This window comes from Equus quagga, chromosome 3, assembly GCF_021613505.1.
Source record: "Equus quagga isolate Etosha38 chromosome 3, UCLA_HA_Equagga_1.0, whole genome shotgun sequence".
NCBI classification, from domain to species: domain Eukaryota; kingdom Metazoa; phylum Chordata; class Mammalia; order Perissodactyla; family Equidae; genus Equus; species Equus quagga.
The window spans coordinates 113,098,450-113,117,341 of record NC_060269.1 but is presented as its reverse complement, the minus strand read 5'-3'; the positions used below and the strand labels follow the sequence as shown (position 1 = coordinate 113,117,341).

At 35.9% G+C, this 18,892-nt stretch overlaps 1 long non-coding RNA gene across 1 annotated transcript; it reads right to left on the bottom strand.

Annotated features, from left to right (window-relative positions):
* Positions 1-3,668: 3,668 nt before the first annotated feature.
* Positions 3,669-7,277, bottom strand: LOC124236963 (uncharacterized). Its single transcript, XR_006887892.1, has 4 exons — positions 7,170-7,277; positions 5,782-5,811; positions 5,642-5,692; positions 3,669-3,744 (listed from the first exon to the last, which is right to left on the bottom strand). It is a non-coding gene; the product is annotated as an uncharacterized LOC124236963 (long non-coding RNA).
* Positions 7,278-18,892: the final 11,615 nt, after the last annotated feature.

The following is an 18,892-nucleotide window of genomic DNA, read 5'->3' as shown; positions in this document are numbered from 1 at the left end:
GTCTATCATAGCTTCTCTTTTAGTTGCTTCTTTTATTTTTAAAACCTTATGAAAATAGTCATACCTATTCCGATCTCCTGAATCAAACATTTAGTAAATGATTCTTTGGAACTTAAGAAGTAATGCATCTTTTAGACACTCAATGCCTGCACATGAAATGGTATGGAACTCAACTGTGAAAAAGGTGAATGTCATAGGGGGATTTACAAACATAAGCAGTGGAGTAGAGAAGAGATCAGAGATGCCGTAATATTAAAGCAATAAGGAGGTAGAAGAAGTGAATCTCAGACTGTAACACTTGATGTCAAATATGTATAAATAAACTTCAAAACTTAGTTGAAACTTATGAGCTAATATAAATAAATGCACAGTGAAAGTATTTTTTAATTTTGATATTGATGATTTTTTTTAATGAGCATACCCTGAATAGAAAATATCTTCGACTTTGACTTTCAAAAGGGCCTTGAAGTTCTTCCTAGAAGAGAAAATGAGGGTATTACAAATCAAATAACAGTAAAAATAAGTGCAAATTCTTCTTGAAGGTATAGTGAAGCTCAAAGTTATTTTCAACTATCATAATTAAACAAAGATGGAAATCAAAGACTTGAGTATATAATTCATATCAATAAGTAATCTTTGTATTTATACCTGAAGAATTTTCCATAACTAGCAGTATCATCAAAATGTTGCATTTTAAAATAATTCTCTTATCAATATAACAGATTCTATTTTCAGGAAGTTTGTCAGTTGTACATATAGTCATCAATAAGTAGAAAGAAAAGACAGACACTTCATAGATAATTAACTATATTTAAAATCTCCTTTCAGCATTTTGTTAGAGTGAAATAATTTCTTTAAAATACATATTGTATGTGTTAACACATGACCTGGGAAAAATATAAAACAGGATTGTGTCAGAGCTAAAATACACAATATTTCTATAGGAATTTAAATTGAAATTGAGGGACAACTTTGGTAAACTATATTTGTTCAATGGGACTTCAGAAGAGATTTTCCCAATATAATTATATTTACAGGAATGTTAATGAAAAATACCAAGTAGGACAAACCAATTATTCATAGTGGATATATTTTGAAGTGTTTTCTTAAAACATTTCATTTTAAACATAACGGAAAAAAATAACTTTTTATGGTTTCCATAAAATTGGTTCTTGTAGCTTCCTATTTTCAACAACTACTTTTTAAAGAAGTATCAGGAAGGCAATCACTATGACATTTGTCATCAAAACCTTTTTCAATTATTCCATAATATAAGTACAATTATATATATATATATATATATATATTTCTTTTTTTGAGGAAGATTAGCCCTGAGCTAACATCTGCTGCCAATCCTCCTCTTTTTGCTGAGGAAGCCTGGCCCTGAGCCAACATCCTTGCCCATCTTCCTCTACTTTGTATGTGGAATGCCTGTCACGGCATGGCTTGACAACAGGTGTGCAGGTCTGCACCCAGGATCCAAATCGGTGAACTGGGGGCCACCAAAGCAGAACGTGTGAACTTAACTGCTGCACCACCAGGCTGGCCCCACAATCATATTTTTAAATTCTAAGAAATGGCTCTGATATCTATTAAAATTCTGAAATCCTTGCTTTACAAGAAATATACCTTAAATTCTCAATATTTTGTACCTAATTCTCATGTTGACCATAAACCCCTCAAATTACTTAGAAGATTGAAAATTTTAATATTTAAAAATGTGCACATAGAAACTATATATTTATATGCTTATATAAGAAGGTGTGTATATTATATTAAACAGAAAAAAAATGTAGGACAAAATGTTACTTAAAACGTGCCAAAATTTAAAACTTTCAAACCCAAACATACAGGTCTTTTTAGTCTTATCATTGAAGATAGAACTGCAGAAAGATAAAAGAATTTAGGAAGTAGAGGTAAAAAAGATGGGATGGAGGTGAGGATGTTTAGCAAACAAAATTTAAGAAAAGTATTTGAATGCACTAAGGTCTGAAAACTCATTTTCTTTAAGAACCCAAAACATTTTGCTATCAAAAATATGTTTTAAAATTAGGTGACTTAAGCCAGCAAAGTTAACACTCTACTGTAATTTTTTTTTTCTATTCATGTCTTATATTCTTTTCTTTCATAGGTTCCTAGGAAACTTGGCTTGTTGCGAAGTACTTCTAGAAGTTATCATTTGTCCATCAGGATATACTACCATGTCAGAGTCCACATATTCAGCTAGTTTTCTGGAAACATAGTCTCACTCAAGGTGAAAGATTCAGACAAAGTACCAAATTGGCCACAATACTGAGTGCTTAGCTTTGATATATAATGACCTTGAAGTGATATAGTAAACTAATAATTTGTTGGTGTATTTTAGGAAACAGGATTTTTACATCAAAATCTTATACTATTCATAAGTCAAGCAAAGTCTCCAGAAAGTACAAGTTAATCGGAAAAAGCATATCTTATTTCTAGAAAGCCTAATGACAACTGACTTTATTTTTTTTTCATACTGGAAATTCTAAAATTTTTAAGAGGCTACTACAGTTCCTCTTACATTTCTCATTTAGGTTGGCAGCAGATGCTGTCTCGCTTGATGGAAACTTAGTTTAAGCATGTGAAGAATTTAGGGAGGAAATAGTGACCATAAAATAAATTTTGAGGAATTTATTTGCCTAAGCTGTTTGCATTTTAAAAAGTATTTGAAGACTTTTGGTAGAACTTTAAGAAGAATGAAATTAATACGGTATTTAAATTAAGGAAAAACCTAACACTAAAATAATAGAAGTATCCAAGATTAGATTATAAAAGGAACAACACAGTGAACAAAATATTTGCCTAGACCGGAAGTCAGAATACTGTTGTAACCTCTAATATCACTTACTAGAATGATCTTGGAAAGCATCTTTAACTATTCTGGGTTGTTTTCCCCTTTCTAAACTGGGAATGAAAATACTTGTATAAGTACCATCAGAGTTGCCAAAAGAATAAAGTGAGCTAATATAAGACTTAACCCTGTAATGTATTACAAGAAGATAAGGCATGCTTAAAGATAATACCTAGAAACTTTCGTCACTGAGGATTCTTTTTAATGACATAAAAACTCCACAACTTCTAGTTAAAATTCCCTTATATTCATCTTAAACATAGACACTGGATTTGGGCCATATTTTTGTTAGTTGTGGAGAAAACAAAATGCTTACATTGAGTTTCTGATGTATTTATTTCACGAGCCTTACTCTTACCAACATTTTAATACTTCGATAGAAAGCTTGCCATCCTAGCCATCTGCCAACGTGTATACAGAGGGGCAGTAAACTGTCCTTTACCTTTTCTCCTATTCCTACCTAACAACTAGGCACTTGTCATGTCCTTTCTTAAACCAAGAACAGGCTTCCTTCCTGGGAGGGTCATGGCCTTGGAAGGGAAACCCTATTCTCAGCTTTCTTCATCGCCCACAGCCTGAGTTAGGAGGGACATAACATGCAAAGGGGGCACCCTTCTCTTATTCCTGATTGTGAAAACACTTCTGTGAACAGATGCTCTTTCGTGGGCTAACTGGGCATTTATGTAGGGCTGATCCTGAAGAAGAGTATTTTATAAACCAGCACAGCTGAAAATTAACAGAAAGGGCTGCCCCACACAGAGTGGCAAAGCCAGCATGCAGTTCGTGTTACGTACGTCCACTTTGAATCTCTTCATTCTTCTCTCATGTAGTTGAGGAACGAGCTGCAGCAACGGATGCACGACAGACGACTGAGAGACACGAACACACACACATGATGAGCACAAAGGCTTCTCGGCATTAGGCATAAAGATGGTTTCCTATTGGTTTGTTTTTGGTTTTGGTTTTACCCACTATTCTTGCTCCAGACAGAACAGAACAAGAAAGACATTATCTAAGACAGCCCTTTGTGAGCACTTCGAAGAACTGTAGAGGATAAGCCAAGAGAGGGGATTAAATTTGGTAGCTCCATGCTAGGATCTTTGTCACTATGTTGAAGAAGCACTTTCCTGAGGGCCTCAGCTCCATCATCAGCTGTCAACAAGTACATCACCCACCTGCATCCTTGAGAGGCAAAACGCCGTCTGCTCCTAGACTTACTCAGAATGATTTGGGGCAGATGAAACTAACTCTGTGAAAATAAGTTTTCTATTATGAAAATGTTTATCCGGAAGATTATACTGCATACACATCTAGTAATCCCCTTTATTTATTTATTTTATTTTTTGAGGAAGATTAGCCCTGAGCTAACATCTGCCACCAATCCTCCTCTTTTTGCTGAGGACGACTGGCCCTGAGCTAACACCCGTGCCCATCTCCCTCTACTTTATGTGTGGGATGCCTGCCACAGCATGGCTTGACAAGCAGTGTGTAGGTCCGCACCTGGGATCCAAACTGGCGAACCCCGGGCCACCAAAGCAGAACGTGTGAACTTAACCACTGCGCCACCGGGCCAGCCTCTAGTAATCTCCTTTATAAAATACATTTTTTAAAATTGAACATATGGAACAAGACAACAAGGGACACCAAAAAAATGGCAATAGGTCGTTGATCGTGAAAAACATGACTAAGATACATTTTCTCAAAATATAAAGATGCCAAGCAGAAGAAAATGAAAGCACACTTGAGACATGTGGCTACCTGACAAAGTTTCATTTTAAAGGCATGGCTTGAACTGAACCTTCTCACAAATATTAAATTCATTTATCAAATGGATTACTTTAAGCCCTATATGGTGGTTATTTGTTAACCAACTCAACTTGTATTTGGTTTAAAGCCAGTATAACCTAACTTTCAACACCTCATGTGTAAGAATATTCAGTGTCATAAACGTTTAACACTGAATTTAAGATTATAGTTACCTTCCCCAGGTACACAGATGTTTAAAATACACTGTGCTCGTCATTCCCTAAACTGGTCTATGGTAGTGAGTCACAAGCTTAGAAAGAATATGATAGTCAAATAATTATTAAGTATCCTAAATTGAAACACCAAGGTAGGTTAATTAGCATTTTTAAAATCCATGCATAGAAAAAGAAAAACTACCACTAGAACCACACAATTTAGAAGTGAACTGAACTCAAGTTACTGGTATCCAGCTAATCTTAGAGAGTAAATTCTCCCATTAAATGCCTAATTATACATAAGATCTTAGGAATAGAAGTGGATATTTCTAGTTCTATTTAATTACACTTTTGACATTCACCTTTTAAAGTAATTCTTAAAATGCCTTTGGATAAAACTGTTTTTCCCTTGCATTAATCACCACCTAAAACAATATGTTTTACTTATTTCCTTTTTTGGCCTTTTGAATGTAAGTTCCATGAGAGCAGGGATTTCTTTTTTAATTTCCTATTGTATTTACTGCTATATTTCTACTACCTAAAATTGTGCTTGGCATATAGTAGATATTCAGTAAATAACTGTTGAATGAATGAATGAATGAATTTAATATACATGTAGTTATTGAGATATAAAAGAAATTAAATGTATAATAAATATTGAATTCCATTTGTTCATCTACATGTAAACTTTTAAAGTAAAAAACATGAATTTTGGTCTAGCTTTATTAGATAAACTGCAAAAACAGGTTTTTTCTAAAAAAGCAAATACTAGTGATTACTAATAAAAAGTCATTCTAAAACTTACCACAACATTTGAATTGCCCAACTTCCGTGTCTTTGAATAATGAAATAAGAACTGTTAAAAAAAAGTAGTGAGCTTTACTATAGACAATTAGTGGTTTCTTTATTATTTTTTAATGTATATATTTATGGAAATCACCTTACCCTTTTGGTATTATCTTTTTCATCTGTTTGCTATTGACAAGAGAGGTATATAAATATCATTATAGTATATATTATTATAATATATGTAGTACAAAATTTACAATATATTATGAGATTATATAATTTTTAAAAACATGACACATATGTTACATACAAAATACGACTGAAATTGGTTAAGCAAATACTGCTCTAAAAATAAACAAGACATTAATTAAATACTGTTTATAAATAAAAGTGTGAATAAAGATCTTTACTACAGCATTATTCGTAAGAGAAAAAAACTGGAAACATCCTAAATGTTCAACAGTGGTAGAACGGGAAGTTATGACATGATCACATGAGAAAATCTTCAGAGAAAAAGACAAGAAGGAATCAGATCAAAATATTAGTAATTATCACTAAATAAGTGAGTTATTTTATTTATGTGTTATTTTTGCTTTCTTCCATAAACTTTATATTCCTCTCTCCCTCCAAAAACCTATCTTTTCAAGAACAAGTCATATCATTCCTTTTTTGTTGTTCTCTTTTGTTCTCATTTGCTTTTAATATAAAAGGAAACTCACGGACAAACATTTCTTTTCTGTTAATTAGGAAAAAAAGTCAATTAAGTGTTTTGGAAAATGTCACCATTAAAAACACTGGAAAGATATAAACTTATTAGTTTGTGAACACTTATTAGTTTCAGAAAACATTTATCCTTTCAAAATACCAAGATTTCTTTGAATTATTGTATGTGAAAGGTACAGAAGTCAGAATGTACCAATGGTCATAGATTAAATTAGAACTGCTAACGAAAAATGTAATTCTAAACCTGAGGCTCTTATCCTTGATAAGGTAGTTTTAAAATAAGTTCATCTATAAGATACAGAATATACAATGAGTATGATTCATCTTGCTATTTTTCCAAGTTCCCACCTATCCTCACTTCAGGACAAAAAGTTCTCCCAGAAGAATCAAATAATTTTAAAATGAAACCAAGACGTCACAGTAAGAATATAATTTTCAAGCTGACATTGACAATATAGTTTGCTTTTTTGGCATTCTTAATGTCTTTTTCTCTAACAAAGAAAGATGCGTCTGTTCTCCAATTGTAGTATGAGTTGGAGAAAACAAGAGCCAGATGACCCCAGATTTCTCTCATCAGAACTAGAACACATCTTACACCTGAGGGGGACATATGATTTTCCAATTAGATGATTGTAAACTCCATTAATAAGATTCTAACTTCTCAGACATCAGAGAAACTGAAGTATTTGTTTCTTATCCAAAACCAGCTTATGCTCTTCTCACTCCTCTTGTCATGCTTCCTAAATCGGGTATATTGTCTTTCAGGAGGAATTCCAATGAGCAATTTTTTGCCTACAAATAAAACACTCTTTCAACCTTACCTGGGCCTTTGGCAGACTCCTCATAATTGTGAAGCAAAGCTCCTCCAATGCATTCGATGCCTAACGGAAATGCGAAGATGTACAGGCTAAGCTTCTGCTTTAACAACATTTGCATGGAAGATAAGACTGTAGAAGGTTAGGAGCACAAGGATAGTTCAACTATCCAGAAGAGAATCCTTCCTGTGGCCCATTGAAACTCTTTTGGAATCCCTCGATTTCTCTCATGATAAAACTTGTCTCCTAAAAGTAAAAACTTCCTTTCCACCAGGAAAAAAAAAGTGTTATGTATTGTGTATATGCACTGATTGAGGCTTCCACTGTGGTCTGGATTCATAGTTCTCAGGACTTGCTATGATTCCACGGACTTCTATGAGAGTAATTAGGGCAGTGCCAAAAGAGAGAGGATTCTTCCCAGCTGGTAGCAAAGTCTGACTCTACATGCCAAAGCTGTGAACCTCATTGAATATTACTCATTATGGGCTAATTTAAAAACCCCGTAATTGCTCTCAAACAATGGGAGTTGGAGGGGAAGAAGCCATGCGTGGTGCACCTAATCCAAGTTACCACCCTTCCAGGCTGCTGACTGCACACCCAGGATCAGGTTCTTCAAAGCATCTGAGCACAGGAGTAGGGCAGGGCTCCTTGTGGTGAGCAGCCAGCTGGGTGTGGTGAGGAGTAGCACAAATGGACAAGCTGGGGCAAAACTTGCTTTGCACAGAATTTAGCACAGTTGTACCACTAACAATTAATTACTTAATAAATGCACACTGGGGGCCGGGCCCCATGTCCTAGTGGTTAAGTTCAGTGCACTCCACTTCAGTGGCCTGGGTTCAGTTCCCGGGCACAGACCTACACCACTCATTGGTGGTCATGCTGTGGCAGCTACCCACATACAAAAGAGAGGAAGGTTGGCACAGATGTTAGTGTAAGGCAAATCTTCCTCAAGCAAAAGGAGGAAGATTGGCAACAGATGTTAGCTCAGGGCAAATCTTCCTCACTAAAAAGAAAATGTGCACACTGGAAATAATGAGGAGCTGGAACAGTATGAGGTGGGAGTGATATAATTAGTGGTTAAAAACATGGGCTATGGAGTGGAGCAGCCTGCAATTCCACAGCAGTGCAAATTCCATTTCTACTCTTTATTAGCTGTGTTACCTTGGGCTGGTTGCCTAACCTCTCTAAACTTCAGTTTCTTCAGCCATGAATCAGGGTGACATCATCACTGCAGAGAGTTCTTGGAAGGCTTAAATTTAGATAAAACGTCTTAGTACAGTGCCAGAACACAGCAATTAGTTAACAGTAATAGCATTTAAAAATAGTAGCATTAAAAAACACATTTAATAGTAGCATTAAAGAATGTGTAAAGCATTGATTTACAGCTGTAGTTACTTTTAATTTAGAAGACATGTCAAAAGAATCGTTTGGGGCCGCCAATATTCTCAACCTTTGAACAACAGTGTGTGTTTAATACGGTTGATTATAGTTAAGGATACAGTTGGAGCAGCCTTCCTAGCATCAGAGGTCTGCTTTGTTCTCCTTCATGTGTTTGCCTGCCATGCAAATTGTTGAGGTACTTATTAATAATATTTAATGGCTCATATTTATATAGTGCTTCAATAAATTACAGAACACTTTCAAAGATATAATTCACATTCTGTCCTTAAAACATAGCTGTGTAGTATACACAACGGGAACTGTCATTCTCATGAATAAAGGAAGTAAGCTTCTAAGAAACTGTCAGTTGCCCAATACCACATATTGCTAGTAGTTTGTAGACTGTTGCCTGGGAGCTAGGTCTTCTGACCTTTAGATATTCCTGTGTCACACTGGTATTGACTGTTACGCCTATGGTTGGGAGCTAGATGAGAAAAAAAGTAGAGTGTGGACACTAATACATCCTTTCTCACTTTTTCCCTTCAGGGATGAGTGCACACAGGTCACTCCATAAAAATCTAGAAAGAAATCCCTGAAACTTTCTTTTATGGCTCATCTAGAAATGCTGCAAAATACAAAACAATGAAAAGAAAATAGCTAGTGATGCCATGTGCCAAAGATGTAGCTCTTAACTCGAAGAAGAAGAAATTCAGATATATGAGTGTCTCCTCAGAAAAAAGCTGCTAAGCTGGAGGAGGCTGGCAACAAGATTGAAGTTCGACAGAAAAATTTTCAAAACAAACTGCATTTTCTCCAGTAATTCCTTACACAAAGCCATCATTCAGTGAGCTACAACTATTCTTTAAGAATTTTTTCATACTAAAATTTTAATATTTTATTTGTGGACCTTAAGGATCCTCATTTTCTATTTACTAAAAATGTTTTGAAGTGCTGTTCAGATAATCGCATAAATAATAAAATAACAGTTAATGTGAAATTGACAGGTTAAAAAAATTGTATCAGTTAATACAAAAGATTCCATAGTAAATTCTAAACTCTCCTCAAAAGGGACATAGTATCCAAGTCCAATAAAAGCTTAGTTTTTCTTTCTTTCTTTTTTCTTCTTCTTCTTCTTCTTTTTTTTTTTGAGGAAGATTGGCCCTCAGCTAACATCTGTTGCCAATCTTCCTCTTTTTGCTTGAGGAATATTGCCACTGAGCTAACATCTGTGCCAGTCTTCCTCTGTTTTATGTGGGATGCCACCACAGCCTGGCTTGACGAGTGATGCTAGGTCCATGCCCAGGATCCGAACCTGTGAACCCTGAGCCGCCAAAGCGGACCAGGCAAACTTAACGATGACGCCACCAGGCTGGCCCCAAGCTTAGTTTTTCTTGATGGTGTTTAGATAAGTACTTGAAAATTCATCCTTTTAGTACTGCAGAAATAAAAGTGATTCTGAGGGTGTTGCTGAATTTTAAATACAATGCAAAAGATTGTATGCTGATTAATATCCATCACGTTACATATCCATCAATGCTCCTCCAGTAATTTAAAATATTATTCATATATGTCATCTATTTTGGTCCTGGTCTTGCTTTACCATCTAATGCTCTAACTTCTTTCACGTGATCCTCTGCAGACTGAGGAATGGGTTGAGGCAGGAGAAATAGCCCTACGCAAGGCTGCTTCTCTACCCTGGCCAGGATGACATTCTGGAAGGACTGGGTGAAGGACATGGCACCTTGGCTAGACCGTATAGGGGTACACCACAGGCACACGGCTGATAGCTCCGAAAGAGGTTGAGCCAAGAGCTTCTCCTGAGCCCTCTTTTCTGTCCAGGAGACTAGGGACACTGATTAAGAAAGTCAAGACACTCAGGCTAACTCCGCTATACCTGTACTCAAAGATAGAGCTGCAGACACAAGCAGCAGCGTCCAGGAGAAACCCGGGAAGGAGGACACACTTATTTCCCATTCCTCACGTTTCCATGTGCAGGAGCTAGACTAACACCCTTCTCTCCCCAACTCTCTCTTAACTCTTTCCTATGGGAAGAGGAGCGAGTTACCCGAGAGATGACTGGGAGGAGGAAATCTAGCATGTTCCCTTCAGCCTTTTCCTCTTTTGGAACCAGCTCTCTGGTCAGCTGTTCTTGTCTGGTCTTTGTGGCAGAAAACCTGACTCTGGCCAAAGTCCCCAAGTCACTGTCTAAGCCTGTTTAATTCTTGGGACTAGTTTTAGCAAATACACTTGGCATCAGATCTAAGGCCACATTTACAAATTAACTTTTCAGTTAACGATGATACTTCGAGCTCTGTTAAGTCTGACTCCGAAGTTTCTCTCTCCATGGGTTTCAAACTCAATTGGGGTACAGGATATTAGCCCCCAGATACAGCAAGAGACATTATTTTTAATCTGACACAGAATTTGATTTTGAAATTAACATTTTAATTTCCAAAATGTGTGTATATAATCTGCAAATCTATTTTACTTAGGAGATAAAAGTCCTAGCACTTTACCTCATAAGTTCACAGCACTGATTACTACCTGCAGATAATGTAATAATTTCTAATATGTTGACAAGTTTTACAAGTCCAGAAAGTGATGACAGGTCCAAAGGGAGAAATGGAGTATCTCAGCACTACACAAATGTCTACATCATTACAAAACACCCACAACTGCAATTACCTGAGGCTGGGAGTCAACGGACAGGAGAGAAGAACAAGCGGCATCTATCTGCAGAAAACAACAATGGCAGTCACATCTCGGAAAGAGACAGAAAAGGGCAGAAAATGGAAAGCAGATTTTACCAAGTCAAGTTACCTTTGTAACATTAATTGAAGTTCTGTGACAGCTTAGGACTCTGGATCTGGGAGAGAGGAAGTCCTAGAATTGGGATTTTCCCCCAGCCACAGGAGTGTACGTCCCCAAGAATGGTTGATAGGGCTCATCAGAGAGTATAAAGATGCTTCACACATTGAGAGAAAGAACTTCGAGTATTATTCAGCCTGAGAAAGGTGAGAGGTGACTAAAGAGTGGCCTGGAAATCAAGGAGCACCCTGTTATTGTGTCTGTCTTTATTACATATAAGTCTAATCACACCATCTACGTTAACAGGATAATAGCATAACAAGCGCTAAATGATAAACAGTATACAGTAAAAACTCTTATACAACATGGGCAAATCGCTAGTTAGAAAAGGTTCTATTCTGAAATGAAGGCTCATTGAACTACAGTTGGCAGCTAGCTGTTCTCAGCCTTTATCCTAAAGAGAGAACTTGAAAGACTTTACACTGTAGTATAAGAGATTTATATTAATCATTAAAAAACTGTGCTGAGAAGTTAAGCACTAAGCTAGATGTCTGGAGTTGTTTATGGCATTTATTTCGTTGGTGGCCTTTTAAAATGAGACTCGAAAAAATGGTACTAGTCTTGTCTGTCTGGGATGATTTGGGTTGAGTCCTGTTTATGGCATAACATCTCAGGGGGCCCCTTCGAGTCCCAAAATTCTTTGTTGATCAATTTAATTCAATTTCCATTCTCACATCAAACTGAGTGGGGATTGTTATATTCTTCAGTCATAATTTCTCAAGCTCCTTATTGCTTCCAAGTTGAATGTGTCCTAAAATACACAATTCTCTAATTTAGAGAATAACAAAGGTGGGCAATATTATAGAAAAGTATAAGCTTATGTCTCTCTCCTTTTTATCCTCACAGAACTTGCCATCTTCTCTGTACATCACAAATATTTGGGGAATTGCTTAATTCCACTTGTGCCTTGTGCCCACCCACCTGCTCCCTCTTCCACGCCGTATGAACCCAGAATCATGGATACGAAAACACACACACACACACACATAAGTGATAAACTTCTTGAGGGCAGGGGCTGTGCCATATCTAACTTGCCCAGAATAAGTGTTCAATAAATATTCTTTAATTAAAAGAAATTAAACGTGGGGAAAAAAATAAAAAGAGAAGCCAGTTGTGAGGGAAAAGCCAAAAGATACCCTTTTAAGCTGTGCATTGTGACCAGAGCATAATATATCACCTCCAAATGTTAAATGCTTTCATAGGGCAGGAGGGAGTGGGTCCTCCTGAAATTTCTGTGGTGCTTAGACAGCTGAAGACATTCCACGCTCAGGAGGAAAGCTGTTTACCCTCCAACCAGGCTGCCCACCTGTGTGAGGTGGCCATGTCCCAGAACAGAGAGCCCTTGAACCTCAGGGCTAACAAATCAGTGCACCAATTATTGCTTGAATAAAAACATCAGAATAAGAAAAAGCACCAACTAATCAAATTAGGAGATAACTTCAAAGCTTTTCAGTCTTTCCTTAAAAGGCCCAGCAACATTGCTCACCCACTTTCTATTTGGGTAAGCGTTTGTTCATTTTACTCAGCTATGGCCCTAATGGTTTTAAGTGCCGCTAATTGCTTCTGAGAACTGTGTAGCGTCCACTGATGAAGCTGTTTGCAAATGATTAGGTCTCCGTATACGGTTTGAAAATTATGTGCTTTCAGTGTCTGAATAGCTCTGTAATTTGTAAAACCTCCAGAAGAAAACTTAACTACATGTTCTGAGTATCTCAACTGCTTTAAATATCATTTTCTGTAAAAGGACTTATAGTGCTTTTACAACTCTATGTGAGCTTTTCCCCAGAATTATCATCTAAAATATTTTTTCAAAGATTTTCCACCGCAATATAGATGATTTCAAGCTAAAATAAACGTTTCTGTATTATATATTAATATCTGTGTCTAAATTATTCTTCATCTTGTTTATATATTTCTAGTGTGTATTTTGGCATACCAAGGCAGAGACCCTCAGAATAGACTTCATAGCTTTCCGGGCTATTAAAGACTGTTCAGTACTTGGCACTTATCATCTATCTTTTCCCTTCTGTATTTTGTTGGGGGTGGCTTAGGTACAAAGGGTGTTCTCAATTCATAGCTCACTATCATTATTGGACTTGCTTTCCTTATTTATTCTTTTTATATTTCCGCTTCCTGCTCCTATTTCATCCTCCCATAGGCAACTCTTCTAATGTATTTGATGTGTATCTTCCATTTGTTTAGCTTCTTGTAAAATCTGTACTGCTGTTGACTGTGCATGTGTGGTATTTTCACTTTTTTTTTTACTTAACTCTGTACTTTGAGATCTGTCCATGTTAATGGGTACATCTAGTATGTTGCTCCTAATGACTGTAGAGTACTCTATAATGTGCACCCAACACATGTTGCTTACCCATTCTCCCCCACCCCCCAGTAATGGACAGCCAGGTTCTCTCTGATTCCTTCCATTCCCTCCTATCTGTCCTCCACTATGGATCTGTAGAAGAATATCTTTGGGCTATATACCCAGGAGAGGGAATGCTAGACCATGGGGCTATCTAGGTTGCTTTCCAGATGGCTCTACCAGTTAACACTCTCACCAGCAAGGCATGAGGGTTTGTACACCCCACATCCTTGCTAACACTTGCCATTATCTAGATATCAATTTTTTGCCAGTCTAATGAGTGGAAAGTGACAGTTTGCTGTTATCTTAACTTTCACTTCACTATTACTAACGAATTCAAGCATCTCTTTGGGTGCTTGTCGGCCTTTAGGTTTCATCTTTTAAATTGTTCTATCCTTTGACTATTTTTACTTTGGATTCCTGTCTTTATCCAATGGATTTGATAGTTTTTCTTGGGTATTCTAGAAATTAATCTGTTGTCAGTTTTAGACATTGTTAATATCTTCTTTCAAAGGCTCTTATCTTTTTCCATGGAGTCTTTTGTTGAAAGAAATCTTTACTTTTCAAATAATCCAATTCATCGTGTTTTTGGCCTTATGATTTATATTGAAGAAGTCTTTCCCTGTTCCTAGCACACAAAGACATTTTCCTAATAGAAAATATTTTCCATTAACTCTACAATTTTACCCTTTATATTTAGATCTTTAATCCACCTGGAGCCCACCTTTGCATAGAGTGTTAAGTGTCATCTTTCTCCATACAGCAAGCCAGTTCCTCGACCCTCATTTGCCAAACAAGCTGTCCTTTCCCCATTGAACTTTAGTGTTACTTTTATTGTAAGTTAAATTTACGGCTATGTGTATTTCTGTCTTAGGGTAGATTCCCCCAGAAACATCCCTGGAGATAAGGATTTGGATATAAGAGGATTACTTGAGAGACAACCCAAGAAGCACTAGTACAAGAGTGGAGAGGTAAAACAGGGAAGAGAAGGAATCCAATAAAGGGGATGTCATCAAGCAGATTACCACCATGGGGAAGTGGGCAACTCTGGGAGCCAACGTAGGACTCAGAGTTATCTCAGTGTAGAACTCTGGGAGCAGAGGGGAGATGCAGCTAAGGTATTTACCCACCAACTCCCTTGGGTCACCAGTTGAGGGCTGTCCTCAGTGGTGAGGGCATTTACTCTCAAGGACTTCTGATCTGCCCTGAGCACAAGCCAAGCAGGCAGAGTCACAGGCGCCTGCAGTAGAAACAGTAAGTTTGGAGTGCTCAGGAATGGTGAGTGACAAAGGGATATGACAGGACTCTGACAGTGTCTGCTAAAATCTCCGAACTCAAGTGTCTGTTCCAGGGGTTCATTTATCTGTCCTTGTGCCATTACCATAGCTTTTTTATTACTACAGTTTTATAGTACTTCTTGATATTTGGTAGAGCAAGTTCTCACTCTTAGCACTTTATATTTAAAATTTCCTTAGCTATTTGCAGACCTATGTTTTTCCATATCAATTTTAGGTTAGATTTATGAAGTTTCTGAAAAAAACTAAATGGAATTCTGATTAGGATTACATTGGCTTTATGAGATTTACTTGGAGATAATGGACATTTTTATTACATTAAATTAATAGTTCCATCCAAGAGCAAAGAATGTCTCTTCACATATTCACATCATCTTTGATTTCCTTTATTAAATTTAATATTTTTCTCCATAAAGCTAAGGCATATTTTTGGTTAGGCTGGTTCCTAAATACTTATAGTTTTTGTTGCTATGGTGAATGATATAATATTTTAACTTTATTTTCAGGTTACTTTTTCCTAGTGAAAAGAAATGTTATTGATTCTTGTATATTACATCCAAAAATCTTCTGAACTCTCATCTTAGCTCTAATAGTTTAAGAGCAAGAGATTTATTAATGTAATTCACCATGATCATAGATTAAAGGAGAAAAGGCATATTGCTTATCTCAGTATTGATGCAGATAAAGTATTGATTAAGTTCAAATTTAAGTTAGGATTAACAAAACTTTTAGCATGATAGGAAAGGAAGAGAAATTCCTTAACTAGGTAAAGGCTATATAACAAAATTCTAGAGCAAATTTATATACTTTATGGAAAAACTTTGGTTACATTTACTGTGTAACATAGTACTGGAGGCCTTGGCCAATGATATAAGAAAAAAAGAAATTGTTTCATCAGTGCTTATTATGTTACTATTGCACCTTTTCGGCATCAGATATTTTTCTAGGAATTTGTCCATTTCATCTAAGTTTTCAAAATTATTGCCATATAGCTGTTCATAATACTTTTTTTTGGTAACAGCTTTATTGAGATATAATTCATATACCACACCATTGGTCCATTTAAAGTGTACAATTCAATGGTTTTTAGTGTTACTTATAGAATTGTCCATAATACGTTTCAAAAACATTTTTAAAACCCCATTTTCTTGGTGGTCTACTCTTCTTCAGTCTATATCTTGTTTATCTTTATCTTCCTTCTGCCTTTTAAAATCAGTACTGCCAGTGCTTATTAACATTTTGAGAGAACAAACAAATGGTTTTGTTGATATAGTTGACTTGTTCTCCCCTTCTCTCTTTTTAAAATTCATTTCTGCCCTTATTTTTAATATTTACTTCATTCATGTTTCTTTGAATTTCCTCAGTTATTCTTTTTCCCACCTTTTTTATTTGAATGCTTAGCTTACTTGTTTTTAAATTTTCTTCTTTCCTGATAAATATGTATGAAGCTAAAATTCCTCTCTAGCTACTGTTTTAGCTGTAGCCTACAAATTTTGATTTATAATGTTTTTATGTCATTCAGTTCTAAGTATTTTGTAATTGCCTTTTTAGCCCAGGGTTATTTACCAAAATGCTATTTACTTTCCAAAGAGATGGGCTATTCAAGTTAAACTTTTACTATTAATTTCTAATTTTATTGCATTATGATCAGAAAACATTTTTAATGGACTCTAACATATGGAAACTTTGCATTCTTACACATGGTCTAATTTTTTAATGTTCCAATGATTTTTTTTATGTTCCAATTATACTCAAAAAGAATGTGCATACTATTTAGTATAGGTTTTTAAAAATATTTCTAGTAGCTCAAATTTATTAACTGTATGGTTAGATCTTTGATATATCTACTTATGTGTTGTCTACTTTGACTATTAGTTTTGAGAGAGGTGTATTAAAATCTCCAGCTACAGGTGTTCATTTACCTATTTTTTTTCCTGAAGTTCTATCAATTGTTAAATAAATTTTGAGGTGTTTTGTTAACATACATTAATGATGCTTGTATCTTTTTGCTTGTTCTTTTATTTGCACATAAGATCCCACTTTGTTTGTTATGATGGTTGGTTCCTTTGAATTCTCTTTGTCAGATCTTAAGATGGCTACCACAATTCTTTTGCCGTTCATATTTGCTTGGTACATCATTTTCCTTCCTTTCACTTAGACTTTTTTTGTTTTCTGTTTTAAGTGCGACTCTTATAGACAACATATGTTGGGTCTTTTTTAAAAATCCATTCCGAGAATCCCTGTCTTTTGAGTGGTGCATTTTAGTACATTCACATTCATTGTAATCACTCTATTATTAGGGCTCATTTCTGACATCTTACTTTACTATTTACTGCATTTTTTCTTTTCATCTTTCCTTCTTTCATTTGATAAAAATAATAATTCTGAATATTATGATGTCAGAATGTTAGTAAAATCATAGTTGTCTCAAAGCTTAATTATATTATTTCATTTCACCACGATAATTTCGAAAAAGGGTAGAGTTTTCATGAATTTTTATGAGGACAATTCTTTACCTCATTCCACAACAGTAGTTCTTGTTCAGGCCGTAATCCTTGAGGCCATATTGGAGCACCTAAAAGTAAAGTTATACTCATGTTAATTTTGTAGTATTTCTTCTAAAATTATACCTTTATGTATAGTTCATTTGGGGATGATTTCTCAGTTTTCACTGTACATCTCTACCCTCCTATTTCAGCATTTGACTTAGTATAAGGAGACATAATTATTAAATCAATTTTAATAACATTACAAAGACATTACTTTCAAGAATGAATGAATTACACGTCTACACAAAAGAAACTGTAGATGAATGCAAAGGTAGAAACAATCTGAATGTCAATCATCTGGTGAATAGATCAACAAAATGTGGTACATCCACAGAATGGAATGCTATTCGGCCATAAAAAGGAATGAACTACTGATATACGCTACAACACTGATGAACTTCAGACATGCTAAGTCAAATAAGCCAGAGGCAAAAGGCCAAATATTGTATGACTCCATTTATACGGAATGTCCAGAAAAGGCAAATCTATAGTGATAGAAAGACCAGTGCTTGCCTGGAGCTGGGAGTAGGAGTGAGTTTTAACCCTTATTCAGTGAGTAGGGGCCTGAGTAGGAAAAGACACTTCTTAATTTAGTCTTAGGCACTTGATCACTTATAGTCATGGGACAAATCAAGTGACAGTTTGTTGCAGATATCTAAAATGTTCCCCTCTTATAGGAAATTTCCTTCTTTATTTTAATAATGTTCTCTGAATAGTAAACTGATTCCATCTGCTGAATCTGTGGCTGGCCCTTTATCTTCTTCTTGTTATTGCATGCTCTGCTAACTCGTTTTTACCAAGGATGCTGTACTTATTGACACTATTTATTTTCCTCTGGCTTTGTGACATTTGTTTTGTTGTTTTTAGATGCATCTTGCATAATGATTACTCGTGGTAGATTATCTCCCAGTTTTGTTTAAGTACGTCATGCTTCCCCTTCAGTGCCATCTCTAGGGATTCAGGACCGGGGCAGATCACACCGTATAGTCACCCTCTCCCCACCTCATCACATTTTTAGAAAGATAAAATTAGTATTTTTAGTACCAAAAGCAGGTCTGAAGGGGAAAGAAGACACAGAAGGGTAGCCTAGGGGGGTCTCTGTGTAGTAAGAGAGGGGTCTCATCCCTTCACTTGAGAAATATTGGGAATATTTATGAGACGACTGGTCAGCCAGCAGACATGCTCTTTTGGAAATAAAATCCAAGACTTGTCTTTTTTAGAAACCAGCTGCTGCCTCCCATAGTTTCTGCTCGATCACCAGCACCCTGAAAATTC